The sequence below is a fragment of the Phyllobates terribilis genome, unplaced genomic scaffold (genome assembly GCF_046119375.1).
Source record: "Phyllobates terribilis strain yellow unplaced genomic scaffold, ASM4611937v1 Scaffold_3__8_contigs__length_932513732, whole genome shotgun sequence".
Lineage (NCBI taxonomy): Eukaryota > Metazoa > Chordata > Amphibia > Anura > Dendrobatidae > Phyllobates > Phyllobates terribilis.
The window spans coordinates 258,750,592-258,770,997 of NW_027362763.1; the positions used below are offsets into that span (position 1 = coordinate 258,750,592).

Sequence of the window (20,406 nt, forward strand, 5' to 3'; positions counted from 1 at the left end):
TGATAAAACACTGATTGTACTGAAACTATAACACACAACCTAGGAAGTAACACATCTTTCTAATCAGGTTGCCTTGTCTTATATTATGCTGCTTTCAGATTAAATAGCAAAAACCTGCTGACAAATTCCCTTTAATATGCTCAGGCTTTGATCAGTTTTTATCCATTTCACATTTTCAATTTAGACAAGAGGTTAAAAGAAGTGAGCTTTCCATTATTTAGTTGTGTTCACACTGACGTTTTTCTGAGATTTTGGATCAGAAATTGGGTGGAAACATCAAACTTTTGATGAGATTTGCAAGGTTCCTTCTCAGTTTCCACTACAAAAACTCAATAAAAAGACTCAGTATGAACAAACTCTTCAGGCATTTTCTGCTATAATGCCATTCTATACTTAAAAATAGAAGTCATTGGAAAGGCTAAAAAAATAACTCCTGGGCCTTATTTCCTTAAAAATGCTAGTGATTAATTCATTAGTTAGGCAAAATACACAGAGTTATTTGAGGTGGATAAAAAACATGATTTTTTTCTAGCAGAAAAGTTTCAGGAATCTCTCCTGTTATGGGGAGTTTTTAGAGGAGTTTTTCTTTTTCTGAAGCATTTCTTGCAGCTATTCTGAAAAGGCTTTGAAGAGTTTAGGAAGCGTTTTTTTCCTAAAGCTGACTGTGTAGCCTTTTGATAGTACAATGCCTAGATTGGAAAGGTTTCCTTCAGGATCCTCTTCAAGTGATTTGGAAAAGTGTTCTAGGAGTTTTTGAAACAGTTTTTGAGGGGAATTTTGAAAGGGTTTCATACCAAGGCTGCGTGCCCACGATGCGTTTTTCAAGCGTTTTTGCTGCGGAATTTCTGCAGCGGAAATGCTTTTAAAACGCTTGGTAATACGTGCCCCATGGTCCCCAATGACAATCCGCATGTTCTGTGCCCATGCTGCGGAATTTTTCGCAGTGGATTTTATGTGTGTAAAAATCCGCAGCATGTCCATTATTTGTGCGTTTACGTATGCAGATTTGCCTACTCAATGCATTAGAAAAACGCATGACAAATCCGCATGTAAAAATGCTTCAAAAACACGTGTTAAAATCCGCATGCATTTTTACTGGCAAGGACATGCAGAAATGAAGCGGAAATTTTCCGCTTCAATTCTGCATCGTGGGCACATAGTCTAGGCTATGTGCCCACGATGCAGAAATGAAGCAGAAAATTTCTGCAGCGTTTCTGCATAGTCTTGGCAGTCAAAAACGCTTGCGGATTTTACACGCGTTTTTGCAGCGTTTTTGCAGCGTTTTTACATGCGGATTTGACTTGCGTTTTTCAAGTCCATTGGGACCTCAAATCCGCATGCAGAGACGCACAAATAATGGACATGCTGCGGATTTTTCCTCAAGGAAAATCCGCTGCGGAAAAATCCGCAGCATGGGCACAGAACATGCAGATTTTCATTGGGGATCATGGCGCACGGATTACCAAGCGTTTTTAAAGTGTTTCTGCTGCGGAATTTCCGCATAAAAAACGCTTGAAAAACGCATAGTGGGCACACAGCCTTTAGGTGTGAACACATATTCTAATGAATTTAAGAGAAAATTGCCCCCAATATTACTTGAGAACACTATAATGGCTATGTGTGAGTTTTTCAAGGAGGTTTTGGAGCAGAATCTAGAAGTAGAAACTCACAAGATTTTAAGGTGTTTTAAGTTTTATTGGAAGATCCTGAGAGTTTTTTCTCAGCTTCTGCTCAGTGTCCGCTCCAAAAAGAGTTCAGTTTTTGTTTCAGAAAACATTAATAAAATGCTCCAGTGATGGTAACAAAACAAAGGGCTTCAGGTAAAAAAGTAAAAAAATCACCACTGTCTCCTGAAGCGGTTTCCGCTTGAAAAACTTATAGTTTTTGATCGCCTGAATAAAAATGACTCGTGAACATACCCTTACACTTGATGCTTAATTGCCCTCAAGATGGCACTTAATTTCTTATAAGGAATCTTGGTTGCAGCAGATATTTTTATTGCTATTTAAATTTTTGAAAAGAAAAGATGATTAAAACTATCATCTTATAGAAATATGGAGCATCACCCCAGAGTATGGGCAATAATGAATTATACTCACAAGTGTACTACAAGTGCCATGACGTGCTGTAGCAGATGTATGATGATTGTGAATTATGTATGCATGCACTGAAATATTTATCATATATAATCATCTGCTCATTTCACCATCAAGACGTGATTCGTCTATGAACATAATTTTACATAAATATGTGCCCAAACATCAATGTTTCTTATCTAAATGTCTAAAAATCATACTATGTCTGTTATCACTGTACAGGTATATCAGTCATCATTGTACATGTCTTATTATACTATATGTCTATCTGTCATCATACTACTTGTCTATTACGTCTGTTATTCTACAGGTATAACTGTCATCATACTACATGTCCGTTATTATACTACATGTCTATCTGTCATCATACTACATGTCCGTTATTATACTACATGTCTATCTGTCATCATACTACATGTCCGTTATTATACTACATGTCTATCTGTCATCATACTACATGTCCGTTATTATACTACATGTCTATCTGTCATCATGCTACATGTCCGTTATTATACTACATGTCTATCTGTCATCATGCTACATGTCCGTTATTATACTACATGTCTATCTGTCATCATGCTACATGTTTGTTATCACTGTACATCTGTTAGCATTCTACAGGTATATCTGTCGTCATTGTATATTGTATGTCTGTTATTATACTACATAGCTATCTGTCATAATTTTAGATCTTTATATGTCACTATACTACACTAATGGTCATCATTCTACAAATTTGTCTTCATTTTTACATGTCTACTGGTTATTATACACTGGACCTGGTCTTCTCCCGACTCTGCTCAGTGTATGACTTTATTAACTCCCATCTCTCGCTCTCTGACCACAACCTTCTTTCGCCTGTCAAAAACTGTTGCCCTGCTAAGGACACCCCCACTTCCCGCACATACAGAAATCTACGTGCTATCAATATCCAGCAGCTTATGAACAATCGACAAGCATCCTTAGCTCCAATCTCCTCCATTTCCTGTCCAGACTTAGCATTGTAATTTTATAATAAGACATTAGAAAGTGCCCTGGAGGAAGCAGCACCTGCTACACGCAGAAAGAGCCGTCACACATGATCGCAACCCAGGCACATGCTGACAGCACGTTTTCTGCAGCAGTGCTCCATGTGTGCTGAGCGTCAGTGGAGAAAATCACTTTCAGCAGAAGACTTCATCCACTATAAGTTCATGCTCAAAACTTATCATTCTGGTCTCCATCTGGCCAAATAAGCCTACTTCACAACACTCATCACAGCACTCTCTGATAATACAAAACGACTCATAGAAACTTTCCAATCTCTCCTGATCACTAAAGTACAGGCCCCCATCACGAACCTCAGTGCTGATGATCTGGCCACTCATTTCCAATAAAAAGTAAACCATACCCATCAGGACATTTTCTCTAAATCCCCTCACAGCACGGAGCCCCTCCTCTCCCACACCTCAAGTTCACTTTCCACCATAAAAGTTACCAGGCTCCTCTCTTCTTCTCAGTCTACAATCTTCACCAGTGACCCTATTCCCTCACATTCCCTTCAGTCCGTCCCTCTCCCCGACTGTCACTACCCACCTAACTAAAATATTTAACCTCTCCCTTACCAGGTATCTTTTCCTCCTCATTCAAACATGCCATAAGTCTTTTGCTAAAAAAATCCACCAACCCTCGACCAGAACTGCACTGCTTACTACAGAACAGTCTCTAATTATTCATCTATAAATTCCTGGAACGCTTTTGCCACTCTCTTCTGATTCGCTATCTCTCAGAAAACTGTCTTCTTCACCCTTTACAATCTGGTTTATCCAATTTCAGTTCTTTACACTCAACTAAAATTGCCCTTATTAAAGTCTCTAACCATCTATTAACAGCTAAATCTAATGGTCACTACTCCCCGCTGATTCTCCTGGATTTCTCTGCAGCATTTCACACTGTGGATCACCAGCTCCTCCACACTACACTCCACTCTATAAGCCTCAAAGAAACTACTCTTTCTTGGTTTTCCTCCTACTTCTCTGACCGCTCCTTCACTATACCATTTGCCAACTCTTCTTCCTCTCATCTTCCATTTACTGTCCGGGTTCCTCAAAGTTCAGTTCTAGATCCATCCTCTTCTCTCTATATACTACCCCTATTTGGACAAACGGAACACAGCTTTCCTTTATTCCCTATATCCAATCACTCACTCATGTGACCTACTTTTTAAAAACATCTCCAGAATTTGACTTTTTCCCACTTTTGAAACTGCAAAAACTCTTACTGTCGCTCTTATTCATTCTCATCCGGACTACTGCAACTCTCTACTTATCGGTCTCCCTCTCCCTCCAAACTTTCTCTTCTCTAATCCATCATGAATGTGTCAGCCAGGGTCGTATTTCTGTCCAGCTGCTACACCAATGTCTCGACCGTGTGCCAGTCATTGTATTGGTTACTCATCCGCTACAGAGTACAATATAAACTTATCTCTCTTATTCACAAAGCTCTGTACAGTTTTGCACCACCATACATCTTCACCTTTAACTATGTCTATCACCCTACCCATGCTCTCCATTCTGCAACTGATCTAAGACTAAAATCATCCATAATCCCAACTTCCCACTTCCATCTCTAAGGCTAAGTGCCCACGTAGCGTTTTTCAAGCGTATATGCTGCGGAATTTTCGCAGCGTAAACGCTTGTGAAACGCTAGGTAATCTGCCCCCCATGGTCCCCAAGGGGATTCCGCAAGTTCTATGCCCATGCTGCGGATTTTTCCGCAGCGTTTATGCTGTGCTCAAAAATCCGCAGCATGTCCATTAATTTTGCGGAAGCGCAGCGTAATCGCCGCCATTGACTTGCATTGAGATGCACATAATCCATGTCAGTACATTTGTACTCACGGATTATATTCATTTCAATGTGCGGATGGTACCCAGTTCTGGAGGAGAGGAGACTCTCATCCAGACCTGGGTACCATTGTACCTGTAAAAAAAAGAATAAAATAAAAAATAAAGTTTATATTCACCTTACGACGGCCCCTGGTCTCCTTCCCTTTGCTTGCGGGCAGGACTGAAGGACCTGCGGTGACGTCACAGTCATGTGACCGCAGGCCCTTCAGTGCAGTGTCCCGCGATCAGCTGGCAGACAGGAGCGAGCACAGCTACACACACCGGGCCATCGGAAGGTAAGTATCAAGGTTTATTTTTTTATTTTTAAACATTCTTACGGTCACACTATATAAATCCATGCTGTTTGCATGGATTTATATAGTGTGACCTAGTTGTCAAGCACTTTCCAAGTGATGCTAAAATCGCCTGGAAAGCGCTTGTCAATCCGCATGCAGAAACGCATGTGAAAACGCTTCAAATCCGCATGTATTTGGCAGGAAAAACGCATGCACAATCTGCATGCGTTTTTTCTGCCAGGGAGATGCAGAAATGATGCAGAAATTTTCTGCCTCATTTCTGCATCGTGGGCACATAGCCTAAGACTTCTCTCATGCTGCCCCAGTTTTCTAGAAAGCACTACCCCAATCCAATTAATACCTAGCCCCCATATTTTTAAGTCTGCTTTAAAAGTACATCTCTTTAGACAGGTCTATCACCTCACTTCACTAATCTAACTCCTCCCTTTTACCTCTTTCTAAATTTTCCTCAGAATCTGCTCCCTCCTATTCATTAGTCTCCACATTCTCCATGCACCCAATAGCATTTGGTAACTGCACTTAGACATATACTGGCTGATGATCGGATCATGCAGCTTATTTGAAAACCTATATTTATTATAATGATGGCTGGACCATACATGACAATCACATACTACCTATTGTGCCCCCCCCTATTTCCTTATAGATTTTAAACTTGTGAGCAGCACCCTCACTCCTCCTGTAACTGTTGAACTATGTGTTATTTTGTTATTGTAATGTCTTTATTGTCTGTGCATCTCCTTGCTTAATTGTAAAGTGCTGTGGAATATGTTGGCGCTATATAAATATTATTATTTAATTATTATTATTATACTACATGTACATCTGTCTGCCATCATACCACATATCTATCTGTCATCGTTGGAGATGTCAAGCTATCTTAATCGTACATATCGACTGTCATTATTCCACATGTCTAATTGTTATTGTACATGTCTGCCATTAATGTACATGTCCACTATTATCCGTAGGCGATATCCACTTGAAATTTCTATCTACAATACTTTCTGTGTCGTAAGTTGAACCTTATGGGTGTCATTGCAAAATCTGCTACAGTTCCCCAACTCACGGGTCCTAAATAGTATGGGCCAAAAGGACCTATTGGGCCGACCTAAGCTCTAGTGCCCATCTGCAACTGCAACCCCTGCGCCCACTATAGTTAAATTTTCGATACTGAGAAGGATAAGATAGATCTGGTCATAAATCACAAATTCTGATTAGTAAATACCTGGGACATGTTTACAACCCCATTAGGCAAGACATTTAGAGCCTCATGGACACTGCCTTATTGTGGATCTATATAGTTTGGATCTGTAATATGAGACCCAAAGCCTGCAATTTTATACAGAGGCACACTATGGATTTTTTTTCAGGAATTAGTGAAATCTGTGAGAAAACTAAGGCATGCTCCATCATATGCTGGAGGTATTCTCCTAGAAATGCCTTATGGAGATACCATATGGTAGGACACATAGTGCACATGAGATTCCATTTGCATATTTTTCAAAGTTAACATTGCCTTATGTCCTACCTTCTTGATTCTTTCCTTTATGTTGTTTTTTTAGTTCTCTACTGGATATATTTTTTCAGTTTATAAAATAATTTATTGTATATTATTCCACCAAATCATATTCTTTATCACATTTAATAAGCCTATTGAAAAGAAGACTATTGTTAATTAAAATGCATTTGATGGTGCAAATGTCATTTTTGCATATTTCCATTCTCCCTGACTCCAGTGGGTGTTGTGTTCTTTTCTTGAACTTTGTAGCAGTTTGTAATGCCTGCGGGGGATACTTTCTCTGGTGTAATACTGTTGAGTGTCTGGTATTGTGAGGCATGCTCAAGAATACTCTTCTGTAGCTGAGTGTTTCTTTTCTGATGCTTATGAGTCACACTACACATTATATGCTTGTTATAGTGCTCTTGTATCCCCAGCACAGCAATAAGGAGCAAGCACTGTCATGTAATTGGCAGGGTAATTGAGAACAATATCTCAGTGGAAGCATAAAGTAGAGTAAAGAAGTGATAAAAATGACTGACATCATTTTCTAGGATGATTAGAAGGACCTTGTTGCCATAGCTTCTTTTCATATACTTTATCTTAGTAACTTCTTTCCATAATTATTTATGCTGCTATGGTTAATATATAAATAGCTTAAGTAAAAAGAACATCGTAACGATTTCTTATGCCTTTAGAGTTCCCTTGCATCTGTATGGAATCCAGTGACAGGCAAGTTGCACAGATATTTTGGATCACCCAACTTGTCTCAGAGTTGCTATTGCGTGATACAGTTCATCATGTAGACCCAGACAAAAAAGATGTGCCAAATTTGGCAAAATTATTTTTGACTTTTTTGTGTGAGATCTTGATTTTTGTTTTTGGATTTTTTGCATCATTTTATGGTACCAATATAAGTGTTTGATTTATATTTTTTGTTAACAAAGTGCAAACACATTTTACCATTGTTTTTTTTGTTTTGCTTCATTTTAGTTTTATGTGGTTCTTTGAATTCTCTAAATTGCATCTTAGATTTGATGTAATGATTAAGGGAATGTCCACTACAGTACCTTTCTAATCATTTATTTTATTAAACTTTATTTAAATCGTATTTTTACTTCTGACTGTTCTAATTTTATTCTAGTAGCTTGCAGGCTTCTGTATTCCAATACATTTTCGTCTTTGCTTGTCTTGTTACCTTAAGACAACACTGAAGACAGTTCCATAAAAGCGTCAGTCCCACTGGACTGTCCTACTGGTTATGAGCTGAAAGTTTGGGAGACAAATTGAGTTATTCTGCAATCCTAGGTGTTGCTTCTGGTACGCTGCTTTATATTACAACATGATTTGTAAATGATCATACTGCTGAAGAGTTATTCCTATCTCAGCTTTTCATGGCTGAGATGGGACTAATCCAGTCCAGCTCCGATCACTGTAAATGAAGCTACAGAATCCACTTGGAGCAGCTGTGCTGGTTACATATGATATAGAAATGAATGAGGGTTACCAAAGGAGCATAGATTGTTATGAAGGGAATAATCCTTTTAATGTAGTCATGCTAACTTTATACATTTTAGTGCTTTGCAAGATGAGTTTAAAGAGGAACTGTCACTTGCTCAAAAAAATTGTGTTAAATATCTTGTAAAAATCCCTGCGATTTTCTCATGCTGACGCTCTTTTCTATTTTGATCCTTAACTTCACATTTGCTTATTTTGAAGCGCAGTATGTGAAATCTCTGCTTACAGTCAAACTGGCTGTTTGTTCAGAATCTTACCTGGGGGTGTGCACTTTCACTCATCCCTCCCAGACACTTCCAATCACAGCTCGGAAACATATTAAACTGCTAGATCAGCTGCCGAACTGTGTTTGGCAGTGAATGAGAAGCAGAGGTGAAAGTGCAAGCATCCAGGGAAGACTCTGAAGAGTAGCCCAGTTGGTCTGCCAGTAGAGATTTCACATACTGTGCTCCAAATGCAACAAATGAGAATAGCTCTGTAATTGAATGACACACCAAAAAATGGAAAATAGTGGCAGAATCAGGAGAGCTCAGGGATTTTTACAAGCTGTTTAACTCAATTTTTTTTGCACAAGTGACAGGTCCTCTAATATCAATATTGTCTATTCAGTCAACCACAGTTGTAAATAATCTATAGTAATATATGTAACGTCTATTTTTTACAGAAATCCAATAATTTTGCATTATTGTCACATTGAAGACAAATTTAAAATGAGAGAATGGCAAATATATACACTGCTCAAAAAAGTAAAGGGAACACTTAAACAACAGAATATAACTCCAAGTAGATCAAACTTCTGTGAAATCAAACTGTCCACTTAGGAAGCAACACTGATTGACAATCAATTTCATATGCTGTTGTGCAAATGGAATAGAAAATAGATGGAAATTATTGGCAATTATCAAGACACCCTCAATAAAGGAGTGGTTCTGCAGGTGAGGACCACAGATCACATCTCAGTACCAATGCTTTCTGGCTGATGTTTTGGTCACTTTTGAATGTTGGTTGTGCTTTCACACTCGTGGTAGCATGAGACGGACTTTACAACCCACAGAAGTTGCTCAGGTAGTGCAGCTCATCCAGGATGGCACATCGATGCGAGCTGTGGCAAGAAGGTTTGCTGTGTCTGTCAGCGTAGTGTCCAGAGGCTGGAGGCGCTACCAGGAGACAGGCCAGTACACCAGGAGATGTGGATGGGGCCGTAGGAGGGCAACAACCCAGCAGCAGGACCGCTACCTCCGCCTTTGTGCAAGGAGGACCAGGAGGAGCACATGCACATTTGTGATCTCCAGCAGGCCAGAAATGTGCATGTGTGCGCACAAACAGTTAGAAACCGACTCCATGAGGGTGGTATGAGGGCTTGACGTCCACAGATGGGGGTTGTGCTCACAGCCCAACACCGTGCAGGACGCTTTGCATTTGCCACAGAACACCAGGATTGGCAAAGTTGCCACTGGCGCCCTGTGCTCTTCACAGATGAAAGCAGGTTCACACTGAGCACATGTGACAGACGTGACAGAGTCTGGAGATGCTGTGGAGAGCAAACTGCTGCCTGCAACATCCTTCAGCATGACCGGTTTGGCAGTGGGTCAATAATGGTGTGGGGTGGTATTTCTTTGGAGGGCTGCACAGCCGTCCATGTGCTCGCCAGAGGTAGCCTGACTGCCATTAGGTACTAAGATGAGATCTTCAGACCCCTTGTGAGACCATATGCTGGTGCGGTTGGCCCTGGGTTCCTCCTAATGCAGGGCAATGCCAGACCTCATGTGGCTGGAGTGTGTCAGCAGTTCCTGCAAGATGAAGGCATTGAAGCTATGGACTGGCCCGCCCGTTCCCCAGACCTGAATCCAATTGAGCACATCTGGGACATCATGTCTCGCTCCTTCCACAATGTCACGTTGCACCACAGACTGTCCAGGAGTTGGCGGATGCTTTAGTCCAGGTCTGGGAGCAGATCGCACAGGAGACCATCCGCAACATCATAAGGAGCATGCCCAGGCGTTGTAGGGAGGTCATATAGGCACGTGGAAGCCACACACAATACTGAGCCTCATTTTGACTTGTTTTAAGGACATTACATCAAAGTTGGATCAGCCTGTAGTGTGTTTTTCCACTTTCATTTTGGGGGTGACTCCAAATCCAGGCCTCCATTGGTTAATAAATTTGATTTCCATTGATGATTTTTGTGTGATTTTGTTGTCAGCACATTCAACTTTGTACAGAACAAAGTATTCAATGAGAATATTTCATTCATTCAGATCTAGGATGTGTTATTAGAATGTTCCCTTTATTTTTTGAGCAGTGTAGTAGTTTCACATTGTTATAAGGGCATTACTACACAGCAAGGTCCATTTCTCTATTACAGATGGCTGGTAGTGATGGGCGAACCTCTGACTGTTCGGGTTCAGCTAATTGAGCCGATCGCCGAACAGTTTATTAAAAGTTCGGGTTCAGGCACCAGAACAGTACTCGAACCCCGAACCGAAACACGGACCCCATTCATGTGAATGGGGGAGCCAAATTTACCTGGTTTCCTGCGCTGTAATTTGCGTGACTGCGCAGGAAACACAGGCTCTGATCGGTCGTCAGAGCACTGTGGCAGTGACCCGCGGTAAATAGCTTACTACTACCACCATCAGCAGGCGCCTACTGCCATAGGAAACAGCGAGCGCAGGCACCGCTGGATGTGAGCAGTAGTCTCTCATCTCACCTGTCCGATGCAGTCCAAATGTCCAGAGTTCCACGATGATCCCATGAACAGAATAGCTACATTGTAAAATGTATTAATAAATTACATGAACTGTAAGGTACACACGCAAAGCACGAATTATATATATATCACATATTTATATCTATTTGTATATCTACCTATTATCTATATATCTAGCTATCCATATATCAATCTATTAATCTATTATCTATTTATCTATCTATCTATCTATCCTTATATCTATTGATATATCTATTATCTATCCATATATCTATTATCTATCTATCTATCTATCAATATATCTATTCATCTATTTATCTATCTATCCATATATCATTATCTATCTATCAATATATCTATCTATCCATCCATATATCTAACTATTATCTATCTATCTATAAATCTATAGATAATAGATATATGGATAGACAGATATATGGATAGATAATATATATATATATATATATATATATATATATATATATATATGGATAGATATATGAATAGATAGATAAATAGATAATAGATACATAGATATATATATGGACAGAAAGATAATAGATATAAATATGTGATATATATAATCCATGCTTTGCTTGTGTACCTTACTGTTCATGTAATTTATTAATAAATGAGTACATTTCTGAGATAAAATGGCGTGGGGTCCCCCGTAGTTTTATTAACCAGCAGAGAGAAAGCGGACAGCTGGGGCGGATTTTCAACTCATTGACTTCAGCGCAAGCATGGGAAAATAATCACCGTGTATGCGCTGACCTCATTTGCCGGCAATACACCGAGAGCAAATGAACAGAGCGGTCACATTTTACAATGTGCCCATTCTGTTCATGGGATCATCGTGGGACCCTCGATATTTGGACAGTGGCGGACAGGTGAGGATGAGGTTGCTTTATTATTTTACTTTTATTACAGGTGATCATAGGCTCCGGGGATTAGCAGTATGGTGAGTACATGGTGTTTTCTTATTTTTTATTTTTTGCAGGGGCGGAGAACATCAGGGACACGGTGTAGGTGAGTATAATGTGTTTTATTTTTATTTTCATTTTTTTTTATTAATTTTAACTTTTTTTTTACTTTCAGCAGAGCACAGACACCGGTGGATGGGACACTACTGCTCCCATTAAACGGTGCTAGCGCTCGCTGTATCATATTGCAGTAGGCGTCTGATGATGGTGGTAGTAGTACGATCAGCCAGCGCCTATGACCCACGGTAAGCTTTTTACCGCGTGTCACTGTCACAGCTGTGGCATCATGCTGACACCAGTCAGCATGATGCCTCAGCGCTCTGACCTTGGTAATGCTATTACCACCGATCAGAGCCTGTGTTTCTGTGTTTCCTATTAGAGATGAGCGGTGTTCGAATCGAACTGTTCGCCAATCTCAAATTCGAGCTGTTTTGGGCGGTGTTCGAGCCATTCAACGAACCCGAACGATTTGAAAAAAATCCGGCTGTTCGAGGTTATGTTCGATAACTGTTCGTGCACCAAAATCGTAACTGGATTTTTTCACAGTAATGCCGATAATCAATGTTAATACACAGTTTGAGTGTACAGCGGGGCGGGGGGAGGGGCAGGGGATGGATCTCTGCAGAAATAATGAAGATCTCCATTTTTTTTTCTCTTTCCCGCATTTACAGTGGGGAGGTGCAATCTGTCAGCCTATCAGCAGCGCACACACCGAGCGAAGTGCTTTTTTTCACACAAGCAAGGACATGTGTCATTGGCTGTGTATGTCACATGTCCTTGCCGTATAAGACCAAGCCATTTTCCCCGTCGCCACCATTTTCTCACTGCTGCAGCTGAGTGTTAGACGGCACCGTTGCTGCTGTGTGCGCGCTATACAGTATAACTGTGTGAATTGCAAGCGAATTTTATCTGAAATAGACAGATAGCTTGGGAGTAGGGACTAGTTCTAATTGCAGCCCTTTTGAGGGCTAGGTTACAGCATTTCCTACGACTTTTAGCAGGCAGGTCTGTGCCCTTAAATAGACAGATAGGTTGGGAGTAGTGACTAGTTGTAATTGCAGCCCTTTTGAGGGCTAGGTTACATCAGTTCCTATCACTTTTTGCCAGGCAGGTCTGTTTTAGTGCTGTGCAAGTGTTTTTCACAGCATTTGGCTAAATCTAGCTAAGCAAAGCCTTCTGGGCCTCTTGCAGTGTGTGTTAGTCAGTGTAGTAGCCTATCTGTGTTGCAAGCTACACCACCTGTGTATGTAATACAAATTTTTTACTGGACCTAGCCAAGTAAAACCTTTTGGGCATATTAGCAGTGTGTGGTACTCATTCTATTAGGCCATCTATACTAAGCTCCACCAGCTTTCAAATTACTAATAATTTTTAGCTGCATCTTGCCTGTAAAATAATTTTGGGCATATTAGCAGTGTGTGGTACTCATTCTATTAGGCCATCTATACTAAGCTCCACCAGCTTTCAAATTACTAATAATTTTTAGCTGCTTGTAGCCCGGAAAATAAATTTGGGCATAGTAGCAGTGTGTTGTACTCATTCTATTAGGCCAGCTATACCAAGCTCCACCAGCTTTGAAATTAATAATAATTTTTAGCTGCATTTAGCCTGGAAAATAATTTTGGGCATAGTAGCAGTGTGTGGTACTCATTGTATTAGGCCATCTATACCAAGCTCCACCAGCTTTGAAATTAATAATAATTTTTAGCTGCATGTAGCCCAGAAAATAATTTTTCTTCCCAATAGTGGTAGCAATAGAAATATGGGGCGCGCGCCTGGCTAGCAAAAATATACGCTTCATAACAAAAAACACCAGCCTAGCGCACTGCGTTAATAAGATGGCATCATCGTCTCTCCCAGTGCTAGGCCTACTACGCCGGCTAGCATTCCTGTGCCTAAAACACAATGTATGGGTCCGTGCTAGCCACGATGCTGAGGGGTCTAACGCTGCTGCTAACGCTTTATCATAATTCAATTGGCAGATTTTCACAGAGCTCCTCCCCAACGCCCACCCATCGGGCAACAGTTGCCCACCCTCCCTATGGGATCTAGTGGCGAATAGTTGATGCCATTAATCAGAGAGTCAGTTGCCCCGTCGACGTGGCAAGCATACGGTAAGGCATGGGAAGAGTGGACACGACTAGTAGCAGGCAGACGGGTTGACCAATGTGAACAAGCCAGATTACAAGTCACCATAAAATTTCTCCACCAGCTAATGATGAGGGGCATATCAGGGGCGTCAGCGCAGCGGTGTTTGACCAGAGTAGCATTTAACTTCCAACTACTGAATTGGGGACATGTGACAAAGAGATTCATCATCAGACAATCCATAAAAGGGTGGAAAAGGGGTCAGCCAAGTCAGGAGTGTAGACGTCCTGTCCCGTGTCACTAAAACTGATCCCTAACACCATTAACATGACACTCACAATTTGAAGCAACATTACTGTCTACTGCATTTGCGATCGCCTTCTTTGGGGCGCTATGCATAAGCGAATTAGTCCCTCAATCCAAAATTACCACCAGTGGAGGCTTATTACACCAGGACGTAGTCATAGCCAATAATGCAATACGTCTATGCATACGCAAATCGAAAACGGTTCCAGCGGGCAGGGGCACTTGGGTACTTCTACAACCCACAAACGGTACACTCAGTCGGGTAACAATAGTAAAAACATGTATAACCATCAGATCACAAAGTAATTTATTCCTATCACACATTGATGGAACGCCATTATCAAGATACCAGTTCCAAGCTATATTTAATAAATGCCTAACATCGGCAGGGAACCACCCCAAAGATTACGGGACACACTCATTCCGCATAGGCGCCGCCACGGAAGCAGCAAGAGCAGGACTGTCAGAAACGGAAGTTCAGAGGATAGGGAGATGGCGATCCACGTGTTTGGCGAGATACATAAGACCGGACTTGTTATCCTAACGTGGTTTGTTTCTTTTACAGGTGATGCAAAGCCAACAGTGTGGGTGATAGGCCACTCGTATATATATTGGGCAGAAAAAAGGGCGAAAGTCCGCCCAGGCAGGAGGAAATTAGAGTTTCATAACACATATTTCAACTGGAGAGGTATTAGAGGCCTGCAATGGCCACAGGTACTAATGGAGGTAATCAAGGTAGGGAGAGAGGCAAGAGGTCCGGTCATCTTAGTTATACAGGCCGGGGGAAATGACCTAGGTCATCACAAGAGTGCATAACTAATGGCAATAATGAAACTAGACACTGAGCGCTTCAGAGAATTTTTCACAAAACTAACTATAGTATGGTCAGATATTGTGCCGATAGCGGTATGGCAAGGTGCGCGAGACATCACGGCCATCGAACAGACAAGGCGGGTAATAAATATTCGGATGGCAAAATTTAGAAGAGACAGAGGCGGTGTAGTGATACGACACCGACTGTTATGCACACGCCCGGACTGACTGGCGTGTGCGTGTTTAGTGATCCCACTGGACCATGAACCGGAGAGTGCCTGGAGGGGCATAACTAAGTATCTACCCGATCCGACCAAGGTCACACGATGGCTAACGATGCCTGTGCCCCAGGGAGGAACCGAGCAGAGGGACCAGGTGCAACTCCAGGTCAGACCCCGGACACGGCTGTTGACCCACACCGGGGAATACAGGAACAGGCAGGTTAGAGCACAGGCTGGGTAGGGTCCAGTACAGACTAGGAGACGGGTTCAGAGCCGCAGATGCGGTAATTAAGCAGAGTAAAGCGAAACCGCAGGTGTGATGAACAAGGCTGAGCAGAGCGAAACCGCAGATGCGGTGGACAGGGCTGAGCAGAGCGAAACTGCAGATGCGGTGGACAAGGCTGAGCAGAGCGAAACCGCAGATGCAGTGGACAAGGCAGAGCAGAGCGAAACCGCAGATGCGGTGGACAGGGCTGAGCAGAGCGAAACCGCAAGTGCGGTGGACAAGGCAGAGCAGAGCGAAACCGCAAGTGCGGTGGACAGGGCTGAGCAGAGTGAAACCGCAAGTGCGGTGGACAGGGCTGAGCAGAGCGAAACCGCAAGTGCGATGGACAAGTCAGAGCAGAGCGAAACCGCAAGTGCGGTGGACAGGGCTGAGCAGAGCGAAACCGCAAGTGCGGTGGACAGGGCTGAGCAGAGCGAAACCGCAGATGCGGTGGACAGGGCTGAGCAGAGCGAAACCGCAGATGCGGTGGACAAGGCTGAGCAGAGCGAAACCGCAGATGCGGTGGACAAGGCAGAGCAGAGCGAAACCGCAGATGCGGTGGACAAAGTAGAGCAGAGCGAAACCGCAAGTGCGGTGGACAGGGTTGAGCAGAGCGAAACCGCAAGTGCGGTGGACAAGGCAGAGCAGAGCGAAACCGCAAGTGCGGTGGACAAGGCTGAGCAGAGCGGGCAGAAACCGCCAGAGCGGTAAGTAAGGCAGAGCAGAGATAAACCGCCAAAGCGGTGAGCAAAGACAGAGCAGAGGGGACAGGGCTCTGTTCACACGGAACAGACTGGAAGGGAAAGGCAGAACCAGATACACACAAGGTACTTGCAAAGAAGTAGCGAGTGGACTCCAAACTCACAAACAGAAGTACAGCGACAACGAGTAGGAGTTAGGTGCAGGTTCAGACTCTGCAGAAAAAGAGAGGAAACGGACAAAGGGACAAAACAGGTAACAGGTTAGGAGACAGTTCAGACAGGAACTGTACTGCAACGAAATACAGGAACGAGCCTAGGTATAGCCAAGTGCTGGTTCAGACACTGCAGCAAAAAGGGAGGAAACGGACCTTGGGACAAAACAGGTAACAGATTAGGAGACAGTTCAGACAGGAACTGTACTGCAACAAAATGCAGGAGCGAGCCTAGGTATAGCCAAGTGCTGGTTCAGACACTGCAGCAAAAAGGGAGGAAACGGACATAGAGACAAAACAAGTAACAGGTTAGGAGACAGTTCAGACAGGAACTGTTACTGCAGCGAAATACAGGAACGAGCCTGGGTATACGGCCCCCAGAGGCAGAAACGAACAGGCTAAGAGCATGTTCAGACAGGCCTGGAAATACAGCCTCCAGGAAGGCGGACAGACAGGCAAGAAAACACAGATAACAGATCTAGGTATGCGGCCCCTAGAAGGCGGGACAAACAAGCAAGGGTACAGTTCAGACAGGAACAGGTACTGAAAGAGATACAGGAGCCAGTCTGGGAATACAGTCCCCAGAGTGGCAGAAACAGACAAGAACAGAACAGGACCTGGCACATTCAGAGTCAAGGAGCACACTGAAAGATAGCGTTGCTCAGACATCAGCTTCCAGGTGAAGCTGGTTTAAATATCCAGTGACAGACAGCAATAGGCTGAGGACGCATTAGGGGTGTGCCCACAGCAGCTACAAGAATCAGGAAGTAACCGGGCCGCCGCCCTAAGCAGTCAGAACAGAGACAGACAGAATGAATAGAAGCCAGGCTAGCAGACTGGACTGAAGATCAAGTTTGCGATCTTGCATAGTGAGAGATGGTGCACTATGCAAGCCCGCCACCAGGTATGTTACACCGACAACTGGAAGGAGATAAAGCCGGCATCATACGGCCCGACGGTGTTCACTTAATGGATATTGGACTGGACATATTCCTGTCAGGACTCCAGGACGGAGTGGAACAAGCGTTAAGAGTGATGGATGGGGGTTAGAGTCCTGCATACGAGTACGCAGGATCCTCCGTGGCCTGGAAATAGAAAGGACATGTAGGTGAGTTACTCTTGTTGGCCAACTTGCCGGTGTAGAGACACAGGGCATGCTGCAACAAGCTGAATTATTTTAGAAATAAAATGCCTTTCTAATGGAATGAGTATAAAGAGTTATGTGACCGATCCTCACCCATCCAGTTGTAAGAGTTACATTATTGTATTGTCAAGGAAATGGGGGCGGTAGGGGGGCTGAGCGTCTGGGTTTGGTTGGAGGTCCCCACAGTCTGCCTAGGCTAGATGCAGTTAAAAATTCTTATTAGATACACAGGCGGTGTAGCTTGCTTCAGAGCTGGGCTACTACGCTGACTAGCAGACACTGAAGCTTTGGAGCAGACCTCTGAGTAAACAGCTCTTCAGACTCAACCATCTGTGTTACCCCAAGCCATACTGTATGTAGTCTTACGGTTAAAAGGGGGGGGGAGCGACCCAACCCACCTGGAATTGACGATGCCAACGTCACGTAAAACACAGCAAGGGTACTCCAAAGAGAGTCTCCATTTTTTCCAAAAATTGTGGCACAGACACCACTTAAGTGGCATCAATTGCCCCAGAGTTGCTTAAAACGGTTGGTGAGGTGATTTTACCAAATCCTCAAGCTTTTAGTCTCCCCAGGATGACACAGGGTTAGAAAAGTCCTTGCGGATCCATGATTTGTTCATCTTTATGAACGTGAGTCTGTCTACATTCTCAGTGGACAGCCGCGTGCGCTTGTCTGTCAGCACACCACCAGCAGCACTGAACACACGTTCAGAGAGAATGCTGGCTGCAGGGCATGACAAGATCTCCAAGGCGTGAGTGGCGAGCTCCGGACATTTTTCCAGATTAGAAGCCCAAAATGAGCAAGGGTCCAGTGACACAGTCATGGCTTCGATGTTCACTTGGAGATACTCCTGTACCATCCTCTCTAGGCGTTGACTATGTGTCAGACTTCTTGTCTCCTGTGGCCTTGCAAAGGATGGTCTAAAAAAGTGGTGAAACGATTCCACAAAATTGCTGTTACCAGCAGATACTGTGTTACTGTTACGGTTTGAGTGATGAAGACTCGACAGTCCCATGGTTGGCAAGTTAGAACTGTGAGATTCACTACGTGCACCACTGGTGTTTTGTGGAAAAGCACATGTAAGATTCTGCAACAGCCTCTGCTGATACTCCTGCATGCGTGAATCCCTTTCTATGGCAGGAATTATTTCGGCAAATTTACTTTTGTACCAGGGATCTAAGAGTGTGGCAACCCAGTAGTCGGGATTACTTTGAATTCTGACAATCCGAGGGTCATGTTGCAGGTAGTGCAGCAAGAAGGCACTCATGTGTCTTGCGCATCCAGGAGGACCAAGTCCTTGTTGTGTTGGTAGCGAGGAAAGAATCATGCTTCCTTCCTCTGCCCTCTCCCCCCAACCTCGCACAACAGAAATGTGATCAAGGTCTCCATCATCTGATGAGTCTTCCATGCCCATCGCCAGTTCGTCCTCAACTTCCTCCTCGGCTTCTGCACCTTCCTCAACAGTTTGGCTGCTACGAAGCGCCCAAGTTAATCCCTCACCCCCACCCTCCCATGCCTGCCGCCTTGGTGCTGCCGACCGTCTGGACCTTGGAGATGTTATCCCTTCCACATACGACTCCTCCTCTACTTCCTCCACCTCCTCTTGTCCCACCACCTGACTCCGAATTCTGTTTAACGTGTGCTCCAGCACGTAAATCACCGGAATAGTCATGCTGATAATGGCATCATCAGCACTAAACATCTTCGTCGCCATTTCAAAACTGTGCAGAAGGGTGCATAGGTCCCTGATCTGAGACCACTCCTGCAGCGTGATTTGCCCCACCTCTGGATCTCGTTGGCCCAGGCTATACGTCAGAACGTATTGCACCAGGGCTTGTCGGTGCTGCCACAGTCGCTGCAACATGTGCAGAGTTGAATTCCACCATGTCGGCACATCGCATTTCAGACTGTGAACTGGCAGGCCCAACGACTTCTGTAGAGATGTAAGTCGTTGAGCTGCGGGATGCGAACGGCGGAAGTGAGCACACAGCGACCGTGCCCTCTGCAGAAAGCCATCTAGTATGTGATAGTGGGCTAAAAATTGCTGGACAACCAGGTTCAACACGTGAGCCATACAAGGCACGTGTGTGACATTGCCCCTGCGAAGGGCCGCACCCACGTTTGCAGCATTGTCGCACACGGCCTTCCCTGGTTGCAGGTCCAGTGGAGACAACCATTCATGAAACTGGGTTTCTAGAGCTGACCACAACTCCTCAGCTGTGTGACTCACATTTCCCAGACATTTCAAAGTAAACACCGCCTGATGCCGTTGAGCCCTGCTACCAGCATAGTAAGGAGGTGTGCAGGATTCTTTCTGCGCAGTTAGAAAGCGGGTGGCATTACCAGACAGGCTTTGGGTACAGGTGGAGGACCGAGAGGAGGTTGAGGAGGCAGAAGCAGTGGAGCAACTTCCAGATAAAGAGGATTGACGCACAACTCGTGGGGATGGCAAGACTTGGACAGCAGCCCCTTGTCCTGCTGTCACCATAGTTACCCAGTGCCAAGTCAGCGACATGTAACACCCCTGTCCATGCCTACTCGTCCAAGTGTCTGTGGTGAAATGCACCCTGTCACACACAGAGTTTCTCAAAGAAGCGGTGATGTTGTGTGCGACATGCTGGTGTAGCGCAGGCACACCTTTCTTTGAGAAGTAGTGCCGACT

General features: G+C 43.7%; 1 protein-coding gene across 1 annotated transcript in view; it reads right to left on the minus strand.

The window, feature by feature from the left end:
• GPR149 (G protein-coupled receptor 149) overlaps positions 1-20,406 on the minus strand; it is a 182,830-nt gene that overhangs the window by 146,972 nt on the left and 15,452 nt on the right. The gene's annotated exons all lie outside the window — the stretch shown is intronic.